Source organism: Epinephelus moara, chromosome 17 (genome assembly GCF_006386435.1).
Source record: "Epinephelus moara isolate mb chromosome 17, YSFRI_EMoa_1.0, whole genome shotgun sequence".
NCBI classification, from domain to species: Eukaryota; Metazoa; Chordata; class Actinopteri; order Perciformes; family Serranidae; genus Epinephelus; species Epinephelus moara.
The window spans coordinates 18,000,311-18,019,002 of NC_065522.1; the positions used below are offsets into that span (position 1 = coordinate 18,000,311).

General features: G+C 40.3%; 1 protein-coding gene and 3 non-coding genes across 5 annotated transcripts in view; 1 reads left to right on the forward strand and 3 right to left on the reverse strand.

Annotated features, from left to right (window-relative positions):
- col4a6 (collagen, type IV, alpha 6) overlaps positions 1-18,692 on the forward strand; it is a 132,269-nt gene that overhangs the window by 39,929 nt on the left and 73,648 nt on the right. The gene's annotated exons all lie outside the window — the stretch shown is intronic.
- On the reverse strand, positions 10,609-10,682 carry trnan-guu (transfer RNA asparagine (anticodon GUU)). Its single transcript has one exon. It is a non-coding gene; the product is annotated as a tRNA-Asn (tRNA).
- On the reverse strand, positions 10,978-11,051 carry trnan-guu (transfer RNA asparagine (anticodon GUU)). Its single transcript has one exon. It is a non-coding gene; the product is annotated as a tRNA-Asn (tRNA).
- Positions 11,401-11,474, reverse strand: trnan-guu (transfer RNA asparagine (anticodon GUU)). The gene has a single exon. It is a non-coding gene; the product is annotated as a tRNA-Asn (tRNA).

The window sequence follows — 18,692 nt, forward strand, 5'->3', positions numbered from 1 at the left end:
TGTGTGTGTGTGTGTGTGTGTGTGTGTGTGTGAGTGTGAGTGACCTCCTGTAGAGTGGACTGCGGTGAAGAAGATGAGCAGCGCATTGTGATGTGGTGTTTTTACCGTAGCTAAGGAGAGAATAGCATTACCATTCAAAAGGGCTGCTGTCGCGGTAGGAGGGGGTTTAACAGGGTCTCCTGCTCCTCTGCTATGANTGTGTGTGTGTGTGTGTGTGTGTGTGTGTGTGTGAGTGTGAGTGACCTCCTGTAGAGTGGACTGCGGTGAAGAAGATGAGCAGCGCATTGTGATGTGGTGTTTTTACCGTAGCTAAGGAGAGAATAGCATTACCATTCAAAAGGGCTGCTGTCGCGGTAGGAGGGGGTTTAACAGGGTCTCCTGCTCCTCTGCTATGAGCTGATTCTCAGCTGCTTTAACACACCACGGTGTGTGTTGCTTAATACATCTTTTGAATATCTTTCTCTGCTAAATGGCAGTAGTGTATAAAACTTAAAATTTTACTTGTTATTGAGTCAACTTTAACTTTATTTTAAGTGCAACATCACCCAATGGGCCTCTGCATACACAAAAAACATCATATCACCACTTTAATGTCAGTATGATACCTTGTGCCAAAACCAGAATGATGTTTTAAGAAGCTTTAACAGATTTTTCTGCAATTCTTTATAAAAGTTTTAACAATTTTTTCTGTAATTCTTCATTTTTTTTATGTAACAAAAGAAGCCGAATGTTAAACCTGTCTAAAAACACGGAGCCATGCAAGAACATTGTCTAAATGAAGTGAATAAAGTCTAAAATTGGCAAAATTATTATTTAAATCAGAAGCTAATTGAATAGAAAACACTTGCCCTAGTTTTTTGATATTCAGTGCCATGGTGACATTTCAACTGGTAGTAAAAATGGCTTGAGGTTTAATTCCCTTTGCGTATTGGTGTCAGATGGAAAGTTAGCTCCAAGATGTCAGCCTGCTTTTTGAATATAATGCATTTTAAGTTAATCATGAAAGAATTTGGAGACCAAAAAATTTAAATTCCTCGACACTTAAAAGAGCAACGAATCGAGTTACAGGTTAAAAAACAATAAATTATTAATTTGAGATGTCCACAATATTTGTAGAAAGAGACACTGTGTATCTGTGAACTTGTGCATCTCTTTCACTCGTGGATGGAGAATTGTCCAGAGCACAGCTGTCCACTGGGGGTCAAAGGTCACCTTGAACCCCTGCAAAGGCCTTCATGCGATGACCTGGTATTGTGTGTCTCCCTTTCTCTCTGTTTCACACATACACAGAAGAAAACTCTGTCACTTAAATCAAAGGGTCATCGCTGTCCTGTCAACTTAATTAGAGCATGAAAAGTAGCGATAAGAAATTAAGCGAGGAGAAATAAATGACGACAGAAATGGAGAAACAAAAAGGACGTAGACTGAAACGACTGGAGAGTCAGGAGTAAGAAGAGTGACCGAGGGATGGACAGGAGTTATTGTGGGGACAGACAGAACAAAGATATAAAGAGACAGTCGTATATCTGTCAGCGTTGTGTCAAGGGGCTGTTCAGTGTCTTTATTTGCAAAGGTCATGGGCTGATTCACACTCACGTACACACAGGGAGCTGACCTCAGTGTGCTGAGTAACTATTTCATTAGTCTTCAAAAAGGCTGCTGAACTCGCCGCTACAAATTTTTATTTTGTTTGTGTGTGTATGTGTGTGTGTGTGTGTGTGCATGCCTGTGTTAATGGGGGAGTGAGTCAATAGCCTCACATCAACTCAATTTATAGACTTTTTTGCATCACTATGAAAAGCCGTAAATTACCGGGGCGATCCCAATCAGCTGCCCTCCCTCTTTCTTCTCTTTCTTACTCCCCCTCCTCCCCTTCCCTTCTCCCACTGTCTGTCTGTCTTTCTTTTCTGTTTCTCTTTCTTTCCTCATCTGTCTGTGTCGAGGCTCATTCAGAGGGCACTGGGGCAGAGGGCTCGTGACAGGAGGACGAAAGGGTCAAAATTAAAATGAGGAACAAGTTAAGGGGAGGAGGGACAGAACGAGGCAGTGAAGGAATTTCACATCACAGAAAGTGACGGGACTGAGAGGTAGTATATTTGACTAAATGTAAATTTACAGGTGTTCTTCCAAAATTATTTCTATGCTGATGTTTTGGACAGCTGTTGTCGATCAACAGTAGATTGATTGGCAACTTTTAAACCATACAGACTCATTTTGCACCTGCAGTTTCCATAAACTGGTGCTACAAAAACAAGGTAATATCCAATTTTGGAATCAGTTATGCTGACAATGGCGTTGAATTCAACAATATAGCATATCTTATAGTTTGATTCCTCTCTCTTAGACAGTGGTGGAAGGAGTACTCAGATGTTTTACTTGAATTAAAGTAGCAGTACAACTGTGTAGAAAAACTCTTGCAAGCAAATGTCCTGCATTCCAATTTTTACTTCCATAAAAGTGCAAAAGTTTTAGCATGAAGATAGCACGAAAAGTAAAAGTACTCATAATGTGGAATGGCCCTTTTCAGAATAATATAGATTAGATTATAATTATTGTCCAAAGTCCAAATTAGATTGTAATCATTGATGCATTCATGTGTTGGTAAAGATGGAGCCAATTTTTACTATACTGGATAGGTGGCTTGTCAATTTCATGTGATGCATTAAGTTTTACTTTAACCTTTAAAAAGAGGTACAAGAAACTCAAAATGGTGCTGAAGCAGAGCACTTGAGTAAATGTATTTAGTTACTTTCCACAACTGCTCTTAGAAAAGTGTAGCTCTAGTTAGAGCAGCTGTCAATAATGGGTTTATTGGCTTAAATTACAACTGAAGACACCTGTACCTGAACAGTACAGTAGCCTCCTCAGTCCAGCTTTATAGAAACGGACCATATCAGATGCTGCAGAATAATAATGTTAACTAACTTCTTCAAATCAGTTTCACCTTTCCAACTCACACCAGCCTTTTCCATTACCCTATACAGATAACTAGCAGTCTTCCATCTTCTTTCCTACTTTTTTTCTCCCCTTACCTTACCTCACCTCACCACCTCATATCTCCTCTCTGTGTACTTTCGACCTCCACCCCTCTATCCCTCTCCTTCTCCACTCAACTTTCTGCCTCCCTGAATCCGACGCATGCAGGCTGTGCAGATGTACCGATTTAACACCCTTCATCTAAAAACACTAAACTGATCTGATCTGGTCACGGTGCTCTCAGTGTGTACGTGTTTGTGTGTGTGTGCGTGTGTTCACAGACCGACACATCACCTCTCACCTGCTCCAGGTAATTAAAATAATTTCAACAGATGTCCCCCATTGGAGTGAGAGAGCGTAATTATACAGGTATTTAGAGAGGCTATTTAGAGAAACTCACAAGGCTTGACTGATTGATAGTGGCTGAGTTGACAGTCAAAACTGTTGTTCATGTTAATTCCTGTGGGAGTTACTACAAAGCACTGTCCTGCTTACATAAGAGGCCAACACCAAACACACACACACAATTTCAGGTATACACACACTTACACACTCTCTAAATACCTCAGTAATTACACGCTCTCATTACAGTGATGGATATTTGTTGATGCACATGTTTGTAGCTGTGCTTAACGATCTACATAATGTCCAATTATTCATTAAAATGTACTCTAGTTTTTAAAAAAAGTATTTAAATGACGTAAACTTTTAAAATAGACAAACAACATTGCACCATTTTTTTTAAATTTTTAAAATAGTTTTTAATCTTTTTATCTCATACAGATGTGGATGTATGCATGTAAAGGTTTAGATCACGAATGAATTTCCCTGACAAGAAGCTATATAATGTAGTGGCTAACGCTACACAATGTCCTTGTGTTTTCTGTTGCTTCAGTGAGTTTGTTGTGATTTTTTTGCATGTTGCATCCAACATTTTTCTCAAATTTTGCAATGTCTGCAGGTCTACTTCTTCAATTTTTATACCCAATTCCGGTTACTTTTTAATGACATCTTGTTTTAATTCATTAATATACCCCTCATCATTGCAGATTTGGCAGTAAAATGGTGATTATTAATCTGCTTTTGTTGTCGTAGTCCTTCATATGATGTGATGACACATTTGACGGTTGTGGTTGACCTCTTCAACATGCATTTTCACTCCAGCAACGTGTGCAGAGAAACATTCAGATAAAAACAACCTGTGATGATCGCTACATGCTACATTACATTTTGTTGCAAAGGTTTGCACATGTCCTCGATATATTGTCGTAACTATGTGCATGTGTCTGGGACTTGTGTCTGTTTCTCGGATCAGCATATGCAGAAAATACACTGAACTGTAAACGGAGCAACACGGAAGGTTCAAAGTACGCAAAGATAACAAAACATCAACAAGAACATGTTGATACACTTACCGAAATACACACACATTCTGGTCCAAGTCTAAACGCATGCAAGTCACAGTATTGTACTACAAATGGGAAGATGTGAAGGAGTTAGAGGTGTACACAGCCAGCTGCTTGGCTGAATGCAGGCTTATCCATGCCACACTCTTTCAGTGATGCTTAGAGATTAAGTACATTGAAATCCCGGTGCCGAACACTATCTGCAAATATGTAATTTGTTTAAACCTGCCTGAGGTTCCAGATGGTCACACTTCAGTGTGCCACTGTGATTCAGACACAGCATTGAGTTATCAATCATGCAAAAGCACACCGGAGTGAAATTTCTGTGATTGTGTGATTGTTTCTGTGGCACCAGCATAAAGTAAAACAAACCATAAAAAGTATTTGCGGAGGCCGTCTGACCCAGGGCTGGCATGTGTGCATGTAAGCCATCATGGACCGATGCTCATATACACAAAAGCTACAAGTAAACATCCACGTGAGAGGTTTGAACAGACAGGAAATTTTAAAGACAAGTGCATTACATTCCTGCTTTGATAGAGAAATGAAAGACACAGGCACAGACAGGAAATTTACTGTGTGCATCCTGAATTCCCATTTTTTATAGGTACAAGGCTAAAACAAACACACAGATACACCTGCGTTAAGAAACGTCCAGGTGAACATCCAGACAGGATATGACCCTCCGTCTGTCCACTCCCCAACTCTGTGCTATACAGTGCACTATGTTGTTGTTGGATCATGGTAACTTTCACAGAAATCTATTGTCTGTTGGTTGGGGAAAAGGTCACATGGTGCTTTATGTTCATGGTCACATCAGGGACAATAAACTCAATAAGTGACTTGTTGAAAATATACAACAAGTGGTCAATTCACCACTTTAATCCAGATTGAAATATCTTGTTAAGTATTTGAGTGATTGCCATTAAATTTGGGACAGATGTTCATGATGCCTGTGTCCATTTTCTTTGAAGAAAAGTTATCTCAGCAAAAAATAATAATTTGGCAAAACCATTTTTAAGGAGTTTTTCTGTAGGTTTTTAGTGTATGCTTGAGATCTAGTAAATTTCGTGAATGCAGTGCCTTTCTTATAAAACAAGCTGTTGTACAGTAAGGACGCAATCACTCCAGGATAGTCCAGTTTGATTGAGCGGGAAATGCAGAAAAATTTTACACCTCCATTTGGGTCGGTTCACTTTCACACTGCACTTTTTAAGGTGGACCAAACCACCTGGACAACATCACACAGTTACAACAGCTGCTTGTTTGGGGGCGGTATTGCCCAAAACAACTGCTGACCAGGAAGAAGAAAACCCGGCTCACCGATTGGCCCGGACGAAAATCGGAAATCCATCCCTTTCAGTCCAGACCTTAATACACTGCTGTTGAGTTTTTTTGTTTTACCTTGATGCGATACTGATATCCTCTCTGTGATTAGTCCGTTTGCATTTCCCACTGTGAGTGAACCACACTAGGGTTCACTTTCCAGTGAACCGAGGCCCCCAGTTTTCAAGTGGACCAGGGTTCGCTTGTTTGGTCCGCACCAGAGTTGGAATGAGTGCTCACACCACTCCAAATGAACCGAACTACCCGTGGAAGTGGACCAGGGTTTGTTTAAAGCAGACCAAATAACGGCAGTGTGAATGCGTCCTTAGTCTTTATCAACAAAAAGCAAAATAACTTTAGCAGTTTAGAAAGTAATAGAAAGAAACTCGGTCATAATCCCTCCAAACATCAAGAACGAAGACCTTTTTCAATCTAGTGCGAACAAGATAACTTTTTATGATCTTCTGCACACAAGTTAAAAAAATCTTTGGGTGATATAGGCCTTAATGTTTGATTGACAGTTGATTTTTAGCTAAGCAGTGCAACAAGTGAGTCAGAACAATGATGGTCATGTAAAAACAAGACCGTTTTTGAAGGGGAACTCTTGATTCATGTTGATATCTCTACATTTGATTAATCTTTACATTGACTTCGAGCCAGTAGTCCTCACTTCAACATATGACATCTGTCAAACAGCAGCATCCCAAGAATTCTTGGATCTCCCAAGCCTTTCTCCAGATAAGTAAAATTATCCATCTCAGACAACAGACCCTCCTTCACTGTCCCTTTGAATTCCTTAAATTCCCAGATTTGGAGTTGAGTTCTCATATGAGGTCTCTGCAGACCATTAAACCCGGTGATCCTGACCCCCTGCAGCCGACAACATGACATTCCTGACCTCCACAGCTCACTCTGATCCACTCCACTAGAAACCCACTTCTCCCTGCTTTCATTACTCCCATGTCTCTCGTCCTGCTTCCCTCCCTCTGGAGGTCCTTCCTCTGTTTCAGGGTCAGAGAGGCAGCGGAAGGGATGAAAGGTGAGGGAGAGCCAGGGAGGGAAGAGGAGGAGGATAAAGACAGAGGAGGGTTGTGTTAGGACGACACCAGCATTTTTTAGCTGTTTTTAAAAAACATTAAGGGGACTGGGATTTAGTTTGAGGTCTGATGGACTGTTGATCAGTTTTGAAAGTTTTCTGGTGTTTGTCTTGGTTTTATTTTGGAAAACCTTTTCTGGCAAACTGTTCAGGACTTTCAAGGGTAGTTTAAACCCTGTAATGATGAACAAAGCAAAAAATGGATAGATGGAATGAGAGATGGAAAAGAGAGTGACCATCTAGTTTGTGGGTCTGGAAAAGCAGCTGTGTGTTTAGGACAAGATGTTTCCCTGCTGACACATTCAGGACAGCACACACTCAGTCCATACACTTGCATAGTGGTGAGGGACAGCTATGTATGTCTCTTGTCTTGTCATGTAACTCTTGAAGAGACAGAAAAGACATGCAAGATAGAGGAATGTGTGTCACACTCACACAAACACACACACTTGGCAGCAGATGAGGTGATGAGTGACTATATCGCTTTGGGTTTGAGGGCATGAATGGCTGGTTTGCTATATGACACCAGTTTATATATTAGGCAGTGTAGCAGAGCCATTTAACAGGATATTAATCACATTTGGAGCTGACAGCTATACATTTTCCTGGGGTTTCCCACACCTTTCTTTCTCAGCTCCCTCCTGCTGTTGTATAAGCATTTTTATATGCCTTTGCACCAGTAGAATATGCCTGTGGCCGGACGCATTATGTTTTCGGTTTGTCCGCCCCATTCTTGTAAATGGAATATCTCAAAAACACCTTGAGGGAATTACTTCAAATTTGGCACAAACATCCACTTGTACCTGGACTGTTGTTGGCCACAACTCAAGAATTCATATGCAGATTTTAACATGGCGTCTTTGCAGAAATATTCATATTTAAACCATTGACAACTGTCATAGCTACATATGAGTCTGGACAGACATGGATGTAAACTGTAACTGCAACTTGGCTGGTTCATGGAGGCACACAACAGCGAGGCAGTAGTTCTAGTTTGCTGTAAGTTACTAAAAACGTCTCTCACTGTCCAGACATTTTAATGTTGGGCTAAGAGACACAATGGCTGATAGAACAGCAGAAAGACAAATGTGTCTGGGCACTCACAGTTCAACCATCAGTCATTTTAAACACAGTGTAGGACAAGCGGAGTACCTGAGGGGGGTACAGGCTTACACACCTGGTTTGGTGCTGTCCTCCACTTCTGGGTCCTGTCATACATTTGTCTCCGTTTTTATGGGCACCTTCTCTCCCCTCACCTTTGGCCTCATCAGAGGAGGGAACATCTGGAGACGCATCGTTTCGCTTCCGTGTGATTGATATTGGCTGGTTAGTTACCCAACTGTGACAGCACCTTGTTAGCTTGTCGTCACTGTCTGGTTGTTGATCTGATTTGTTCTGACGATGCAGCATCTAAACATATTTCAAGACAGCAGAGACAGACAAAACTTATTGGCTTAAAACTGATTTATTAAGACTTTTGCATGTTTCCTGTTGTGAATTTAGAGCAATTCTGCTGCTAGTACTGCTCCCTTTCATCAGTTTCTTGTTATTTGGAAGAAGCGGCAACTGAATGACTTGAAGGTGCAGTGTAGCTATTCCAGTTCAACACACTTGATGTCAAGACAACAGCAGATGAAGTGCTCATGTGGGTTGCAGTATCATGGTATCCAGGAAGGTGCTCTTTGGTCAGGAAGTGTAGTACATCTTGAAAAAAACAAAATCCAAGGCAACTCTTCTCTGGTGCAAAAGTTAAAAGGCCTTTGTTAAATGGCTAGTTCATGATGAACATTAAAATCACCAACATGTTTCGGCCAGGTGTTATACGTTTACCTGGTTATTTAAACACAATGTCCCTGGGTGGACTTGAACCACCATCCTTTCAGCTAGCAGTCCAGTGCACTAACCAATCATGCCATAGAGACTGCATTAAAATGGTACCATACCAGAATTAACCCAGGCATCCACAAATTAGAGATGTTGGCAGCAATTTAAAGGTCTAAAAAAGAGCTTGAGTTTGCTTAGCAAAGCTCTTATTTTTGCTCATTGTAGCTCTAAGACAATGGAGATAACAGAGTCTGATTTAACAGTTGATTCTTGGATATGTGTTCTAGCGTGCCAGCCAAAAAGATCGAAATAAGACCACTTTTGAGCTTTTAGTTTGTCTTTTTGGTGAATTTGAAGCCCAGACTATAATATGTTGCCATTTTGCCACTCCATTTCCACATTGGTGCCATTTGTGACAAAACTATGAAGCCCTTTTTCAATCAAAAAATGCTGTTAGTATCGAGGTAAATGCAGGGAAAATGTCCTGCATGTGATAACTACTTGTCTAAAACAATCATGTAGAGTGTATTAAAACTCGACCTCTGTGAAGGCTACATCTGCACATATTCTGTGTTCCCTCAACATTACTTAAAGACTTTCCCACACTGCTGAACAGGTGCTTTGTATGACTTCATCTTGGCTGATCTTCATCCAGACTCAACAAATTTAAGATATCATCAGTCACAGTTAGCAGACACTTTGTGCAGTAGTTTATTCACATGGATTATAATTTTGTTGTTTTCCCCAAATCTGTCCTAACCCAGCATTTATACAGATTAATATTGATCTGATGCTGCAGTGGTATAAACATTTCCTTAGAAGAAAAACAAAACAATTTTTTTGGAAGGCATGTGGATGATAGTGATAATATAACAGATATCATATCACACATCAGTTAAAGAGATTCCTTGTGCGAGTAAGTGTGGAGTAACTTGATCTAAGACACATAAAAAAACAGCTGAGGGACACTTGTAGCTGGAGATTTGGCACTGTGTGACAGTTAGTGATTCTAAAGTGATGTTTACACCCAATTTACTTCATACTTCAGCATGTTTCTCTGCTTAAACTCCATATTTAGACTAAATTTATGCTGGTACAGTTTCAGACTGTAATGCCTCAGGCTTGTTTTTGATTGAAATTTGATCTTTTACAAAGTCTTCTGCATTTAGATTAGGGGAATGAGCATGATTTAGTACAGATATTCAGCCACTTCTTTGGTGAATATGGGTGGAATTTTATCAATCCCAAAGGAAATATGAAATGAAACAAGTGACATAACCCAAAAAACCCTGTAAGCTCCCCCTCAGGTTTTAATAAATACATCTATGGTACTATTGAGTCCGGCCTTTAACTGCATCTCAGCCCTTTTTTAAATTTCCTCGAGATCTGATCCACATTCTCACATCCAAAACTGGCTCCTAACCTTTATTAAGCAGCTTAAATAAAATATGTGACAGCCAAAATCAGATTGGATTGTCCCAAAAGAGCATGTATCAGCATGGTAAAAACAGATTGCCCAGTCATGCGCGCCCCCGTTGTCATGTCAGATATGTGTTGTTTGTCTGGTTGTCGGGGCAACTTGTCTTGTTGCCAGGTTTGTCTGGTAACATCCTCCTCCTGCTCGTCTTACATTCCAGATCAGTCTGGACCAAGTTAATGCGACAGATGGGTATTTGTGGAAGATGATTTCATAACAAGTTACTAATGACTAGTAGCACAAACACACACGGACATGCAGTATACACATACTACAGATGGTAGCTTCGTACTTCAGTATACAGGCCACTGTCTCTAAGGACTTTCATGCTGCTAACACTGCTTCCCACTTTTATTTGTTCAACAGTTTATTTTCTTGTTATTTTGAGACAGTTTAATCTGACTTTGCAAATTTGATTATGGTTTGTCCCACATTTGCTCCTGATCACAGAAAAAGTTACTTTTCATTAACATGTTACCTGGTTGTTGAAACATGAAACGCTGCGTCCCTGGGTGGGCTCGAACCACCATCCTTTCGGTTAACAGCCGAACGCGCTGACCGATTGCGCCACAGAGACTTATTTTGCAGCCAAAAAAAACAGAGAGATCACTCTGCAATACGAAACTTGAGTTAGCATGCTAGCATTAGCCCAAACCTTTAACACTGGCCTGACTTTGCTGATGGTATTTTTCATGAATGTAGCTATTGAGCTCATTTGGTTATCAGTTTGTTTTGTTGTTATTTGGAGAAAGTGGAATGTGGCTTAGGTAGACTGACGGAAGCCACAGTCGCAAATTTGAGCCTGACCTTTAGCCCTGATTAAAGATGCCAGGTTACATAATGTGACCTGGTTGTTGAAATATGAAATGCTACGTCCCTGGGTGGGCTTGAACCACCATCCTTTCGGTTAACAGCCGAACGCGCTGACCGATTGCGCCACAGAGACTGCTCTTGCAGCTAAGAAAAGAGAGATCACTCTGCAATTCGAAACTTGAGTTAGCATGCTAGCATTAGCCCAAACCATTAAACAAAGTTATTTTTCAATTACATGTTGTTACCTGGTTGTTGAAATATGTAATGCTACGTCCCTGGGTGGGCTCGAACCACCATCCTTTTGGTTAACAGCTGAAAGCATTAACCGATTGCACCACAGAGACTTGTTTTAGTAGTAAAAAAAACAGAGATCACTCTGCAATTCGAAACTTGAGTTAGCATGCTAGCATTAGCCCAAACCATTAAACAAAGTTATTTTTCACTTGCATGTTGTTATCTGGTTGTTGAAATATGTAATGCTACGTCCCTGGGTGGGCTCGAACCACCATCCTTTCGGTTAACAGCCGAACGCGCTGACCGATTGCGCCACAGAGACTGCATTTACTACTAAAAAAATTATATCACGCTGCAGCAGGGCGCTAGTGTTAGCATGATAGCATTAGCTCAAACAGTTTAGCATGTAAAATGTAACTTAAGCAAAAATTTGAATTAAAAAAAAGTAACATAACTAAAAAAAGTTTTTTTCAACAAAATCAACATAAAAACATTAAATTATAACTAAAGAAAACAAACTTTAACTGTATTATTAGATCATTATTAATGGTGCACGATGGTTAACAATGGTTAACCTGAAACCACTACTTAAATGTTGTACTTTGTCAATTATAACTTTATTTTTGGGTAGTTTAATCCATGAGAGCAAATTATACTTTAGAAATTGATCCTATGTGTTTGAATTTTAATCTAAAAAGTAACTGTACTCAAATACAATAGAGGAATAAATGTACTATGGATATGTTTATATTTATAATTTAAAAAAAATACAAAAATTGTAATAGATAGAAAGATAGTAATTAACTGACAACGGCAGCTGATCTTGTTGTCTGCTTTTGCTTGATCTTATCTTTCATCAGTGAAGCCACATAAATCCCAACCAAAACCCAATCTCTCTAATTATAATAATTACATCAATACATCTGTTAACAACATCAAATTACAGCTCCAGGAAACATTTAACTTGTGTACCATTTTGTACAATGTTAAGGTGGGTCGCATTTTAATATCGAGCTCTTTTTTCTAGACATACATGATTTTTAATGTGACTTAAGAAAATAATCTGAAGATAATATACCCGGGGATTCGCAGCCTTAAGTTGATTCAAACGTCACGTGTATGGAGCTCATTTGGTATCCAAGTGCAATGCAATGTTTCCCGACTTCTGCCAAGTATCCTAAATATCCCTTAGCAGATGCCTGTGCTCCTCACATGGATACTGCAGACAGAGACGCGGTATGTGGCAGGATGCTCGGTGCGATATATGGCTTCCCCGGGCTCCATGCACTCATTACAGAGGCTGTTCAATTACACATGGTACATGTGAAAGAAATACTTGGATGCTAGAAGCATTGCAGTGCACCTAGATACCAAAAGGGGACGATGGTAAATCCTGGTCATATAAAGGAAAGCTTGACAGCTGAAAAATCACTTTGTTGAAGCACATTTATTTATCAAGTCAATGTACAGTGGGAACCTTTTCTTAACCCATACGTTGGCATTAGTGGGCACATATTTTCACCCTGAGGAAAAGTGTAGGAATTCGTTCTTGTGCAGAGAGACATTGATTTGTAGACGTAAATGCTAGAATGCACACATTGTATTGGAGTCTCATAACTTGATGGAAGGAAATTGACGTACTGAGTCATAAAAATAACCTCTATTAACCTCAAATGTTTTGTGTTCACATTGCGTGCAAGCATACATCGTTTCTGTCTGCCTGTTCGAGTAGATATTGTCAAACCCTCCTTTTTGCTTCAACATGCCAAACCTCCTAACCTTTTCCAGATCAAAAAAATACCAGCCCCCAAGTTCAAAACTCTGCTCCCATTATTGTGAACATCACTGCAGGCGAGCCGTTGTCGTGGTATCCAGATTGATGTTTTTTTAATAATAAAAGTATGTCAACACAGTCTAGCCTCCAGGTACCAGAGACATTTCCCTCCTGTCTGTGTCGGAGGCTGCTGAGGTTGCTCCTGCTCTGTTGTAGCATGCTAAAATATGCATGCAAACTGTGGTGTGCATTTATTTCTTTCCTTTTTGCATCACTGGGATTAAAAGTATGTGTTGCAAAGTAATTGTTGTGTTTATTCAGACTAGAAGAATGAGCCTTTTGAGTGACATTTCTTCCTGTAAGTCATATGAACCCCAACCAGCAGCTCCAACATCAAAAGGCTGTATTCATAAAGTGGAGATACATCAAATGATTCATTCCTTTTGTTATAAGTAACTCCAGTCTGCCATGTCTGTGCTGTTTAAAGACAATATAAAAGTTATTGATCTTGGATGGGAAAGAAGATTTTTCCCTAAACAAAACGCCCAAAGAGTTTCATTCCAAAACAAATTATGCAAAGAAAAGTTTCAAGTACAAAGAATTTGTAGCTAAGTTACCAGAAGTTAATTAGCCACGCTTTCTCACAGTGACCAACAATGGTGCTCGCAGGCATGCTCAACTAACCTTAATGTCTTTAGTCGGTTACATTTGTCTGATAGCCAATGTAAAGTAGCTTTCATTTATTGTATCCTATTGTATAGTATACTGTATAATATAGCTGTATGATTATGATACATAATGTAATAAATTCCTACTTGTTCTGAAGTAAGATGCACAAAGACCAGAATTCTTCCAACACAAGGTGTGCAAAGCAGTTGTGTTGCGAAATATCATTTTTAAAGCTCCATTTCAAAATAAGACTTGCAAAGAAAAGTTTCATTATGAAAACAATTTGTCCAGAGTTTAGAGTTTTGCTCTACAAAAAAACAGTTTTGTCACAAAAAAAGACATGCGCAGAAGTTTCACTTCAGAATCTAACTTACGAAAAAAGGTTCTTTCCAACACAGTATGGACAAGACAGTTTCAAAATAAGATGCCCTAAAGAAGAGTTTTGCTTGGAAATAAGACACAAGAAGAGTTTTGTACCAAAGTACATTTTAATCCAAGATATGACACAGGAAGTAGAGGTTAGGTAAAGAAGTTTATAGCATCATGAGTGAATAGATTAGTCTTTAATCTGTGACTTCCTCTCCCATCAGTAGTCCCACCACCTTAAAGTGAAGCCACAGGAAGGAGCTGCACCAAGCGTTTAAATCACCTTAAACGATGTCACCTACAGTGCTTTACTTTCATCAGTGTTAACCACAACCGCAGTTTCCGTTGACATTTATCCCGAGAGCTGTTTCTTCACACATGTTGTCTCACTCTAACATATACACACAAATACACACATCGCCCGAGGACCCCCGAGACTAAAGAAAGGCATTTTGGGATGCCTCTCTTTCATTATATTGTGTCAACTTGTGTGTGTGTGTGCGTGTGTGTGCGTCTTTACTTCAGACAGTTTCTCAGGTGGGAGCACCTTTATGATTTATAAAGGCTTTTATTTCTAGCTCCTTCTTCACTCCTCTGCTCCTCCTCTGACTGTCCATCATGTAATAAGATCTGTTACTGCTTTCTTTCTCAGTTTATTGTCTGAGATCTCCAGTTCTCATTTTCTTTTCTTTTGAGATGCAACCTAAGGGCAAACTTTACAGTGTATCCGCACTGTACGAACTAAATCGTTTCCACGTGACAAACGGAGATCAGAAGAAAATAAAGTAGTTTATGTGTCCTCTCTTCCCCTCCATCATGTGTGATCATCGACGAATAATTGAGTTCCCTCTCTTTCTGGCTTGTCCTTGAGCTGAGAATGAGATTTTTGTCCCCTCCCTCCTCACACTCTTTTCTGTCCGTCCCATTCACAGCTTCAGGCTGTATTTTACTGGTTCCCATCAAAGTCTAATGGTCTGTAGGTAACTCTGTTGTTCTCTTACCAGCCCTGGCCTCTCCTCTGTCTCTCTGTCCTCTCTCCCACATGCAAAAATACATGCCTGACTTGTGTGTTTAGGAGGAAGAGAAAGAGGTGGATCGGATCACAAAAGAAGGAGCGTCAGGGTGATATTTTAACCTCACCATGCTGCTTTAAGAGCTGCTGAAAAGCTGATTGACTAGAGAGGGGCGGAGGACAGGGGGGTGTCTATAGCATAGCATAGCTGGGAGTTTTTTCCTGCCTGCAGGCTACTAATATGTGGATGTGCTTGAAACTTTGTTACACTGTGTGTTTGTTTCTCTACAGATTTCCAGACACAAAAAACATTTTAAACCTCTGAGGCACAGAAACACTTTCTGAGTGTCCCGTTGTTTGGTTCTATTTTGTTGTTTATAATTTTACATTTAAAATTAAATGGGACAATCAGGACTCTTCGGCCTAACTGTTGTGTTTCTGAGACTCAAGATAATTACTTAAAATAAGAAACGCTGCCACCAGTAAAGAAGAGACAAACACATTCAATAAAAAGAGCATAAACCTGCCGTATAGTTTATGACAAACCTCAAGGTCTTTCTCAACGTTCCTGTTGGAGTGCTGGCCAAACTGAAGCTGCAGCTAAGCAGCTTATTTCAAGACTTCACCCCGAGTTTTGGGAACCCTTACCTTTTATGGACATGTCAGTGCGCACTAAGACACTCTTGAAACACGTGACGGAGAGGAGTGACACACTGCTACAATTTTAACATATTTAATTTGTTTAAGGCATTTTGTAGGATGTAAAAAGTACTTTAAAAAGTGTATACAAGGTGTCACACTCACTTCAAATGTCTTTTCCATTTAAGGACATCACACCGTGCTCCAAGTCTGTTAACATTACAGCTCGCATCATATCTGAGGATTCACTGGACCCTGCACAGGAGAGTTTATGGGTCCAAATTTAAAGAAAAAGATGGATGAAATGCTCAGAATCAATTAGAAAGTGGCTGCAGGTTCCTCATTTTAGTGTGTTCCTGCAGATGAACACATAGAGCATGACGTTTCAGACTTTTGAGCAATGAAATTCCACCTTTTAGTAACTGTGCACGGTGAACTGGGTGTTCAAAGAGTTTTACCTTCAGATTCAAACCAGTTGTTGGTATGCCTCCATGCTGCTGAAGTGTCTTTGAGCAAGAAATTAAATCTCTGCCAGCTCCAGGGTGATGCTCTGAATCTGACCCTGACCTCCCTGCAGAGGGTGAAAGACACACACACACACACACACACACACACACACACACAAAAACTGTTGACCAATCAGATTTTTTGACTGACATCCTCTATAATGTGATCCAGACTGTCTGATCCTCCAAGCAGGTTAAAACAAACACCAACGATTATTTAAATGTGACCCAGACTTCAACAGACTCTCCTACACTGCAGCCAAGTTAGTTAGTCATCACAACAAGTGAGATTTAATAGACTGAAGCTGCTGCCGTCAGTTAGTCAGGAGGGTAAAAGTGAAATTTAATGGAGTGAACAATTCCTGTGGTCTCATTACACCGCTGCAGGCTCTCCCAGGTGTGTGTTGCCGTGTGTGTTTGGGGGTCAGCGAGTGGAATTTCCCCTCTGTTTGTGATCAGACGACTGAGGCAAGCGATGCACTTGTCGGCCTGTCTCCTTCCCCACATCGCCCCCTGTGGCCAAAAGGGGGAACTGAAAGGTTGGGGTCAGATGCTGGAGCTGGCAGGGATTCAACACACCTCTTTATTTCGGAAAGGAAAACACACACCCAGCGATGAATCAGAGCTCCTTTTTAACCTTTGTGGTTTTGATATGTCTGGCTGGCTGCACAGTAGCCACACCAGCAGACTGCGGTGACAGTGAAATGCACGTGCTATTATGTTTTCGGGCTGAAGTGTTTGCACAGGCAATTCGACTTCAATCAGCAAAAGCCAGACGACACAAGACATACAGTAGATGCAGCTGATGGAGAGTGACTCAGTCGACTGGAAATTTTTCTCTGTCTCATAAATCCCCAAAAATTCACTGATCAAATAGGTTTAAAGGCAGGAAAGGAATTTTTGATGATGGTTAGGAACGTGTCTGGATGGATGGGTGAGCTTTAGCCACAACTGAAGGTTAATTAGGCTTGTGGTTTGTACTGTTTTATTGGGAGATGACTCACTGAGGAATTAAAGACGCTGAGGTCAGAGGAAAGCAGGGATAAATGGAAGGATGAGATGTAAAGATACAGAGGGAGAGATAGATTTGTTTTTTTATCAGAAAACTTATACGCTTAGCTTTTTGTATGGGTTAAACAATCAGGATGTGTTACTAGTTTTAGAGGTGCTGGTATAGGTGGATTTTGTTACCTTTGGACAAAGCCAGGCTAGCTGTTTCCCTTTGTTTCCATTCTTTGTGCTAAGCTAAGCTAACTGTCACCTGGCTTCACATTCAATAGATTTTCTTGTCATGGAACTGCAAGATGTTTGTTGAACTGTTCCTCCAAACTCTGAAATCATAGTCGAGTAAAACGTTTCCTTCTGACCTAAAAATGTCAAAAGAGTCAGGACTTCTCTGGGGTTTTAAAAACTGGACTTAAAATAGTGGTTAGACTACAGAAGGAGGGGCAAAAGAGAGACGCAGTGATTGATGATAAAAAGAAAAAACAGAGGCAGAACATGTGTCTGTGGCTCCAGCTGTGTTTCTTGTTCAGCCTGCAGGTGTGTAATTCAGCAGTACACACACTCAATACACGAATATACACCATAAACTACAGCAGTCTATCCACAGACACATACCTGCTATTTGAGTGCGCGCGCACACACACACACACACACACACACACACACACACACACACACACATTCACACACACTCAAGTGAAATCTTTGTCAAGATTACCACCAACACTCTATTCACACCACCTCGACAAGGGGAGAAAAAAAGCGAAGGGGAGAAGTTGCTGCTCTGTTAGTGACACTTCCGTTGCTAAAAATAGGTCCCGGTTGGCAGCGGTGGTTGGCAATGCGAGGCGTTGTTTGGCAGGGCGGCGGGATACGGTGAGGTAACTTGAGGTGCACGCTGGCTCAGGGAGTCTGTGGCTTTTGAAAGAGGTTGCATTTGTTTGCAGAGTCACTGATATTTAAAAAAAAATCAGGAGTTTTGTCTGTTATAAGGTCAGGTGGTTTCTTTTGGATCAGTGGTTCGTTGTAACCATGACGATGTGGGAATTTAAAGGAAAAATCCAAACTTTTAGCAAATTTAAAACAGCTATTGCAGCAGTTCTAAAGTGTAAGAATAAAAGAGAACTAGAGAAATAGAAATCTGAAATTTGTTGCTGCTACCTTTGCCCTCTTAATTTGCCAATCCAAGATGATGCGATGCGATAGTGGAGAAGATTTAAAGGGATAATAGTTTGACATTTTTGGGAAATGCTTTTATAGCTTTCTTGCTGAGACTTAGATGAGAAGATCAATACCTCTCATATCTGTTGAATAACACACGGAGCTAGGGGATGCTTAGCTTAGCTTAGCATAAAGGCTTATATCATATAAACCCAATAATATGTGTTGGATATTGTTCGATCTACCTCTTGCTTCTACGTTTCCATGCTTAAAGTAAGTGTTTCCGATAACGTCAGACCTTTTTCTTACTCTTCACTTCATGATGTTTCCATCTGAGGTGTTAAATTACTGATACGGTCGCATATTTAAGAGTTCAAAGAGTAGATAATCTGCCCTATGGGCCTAAAC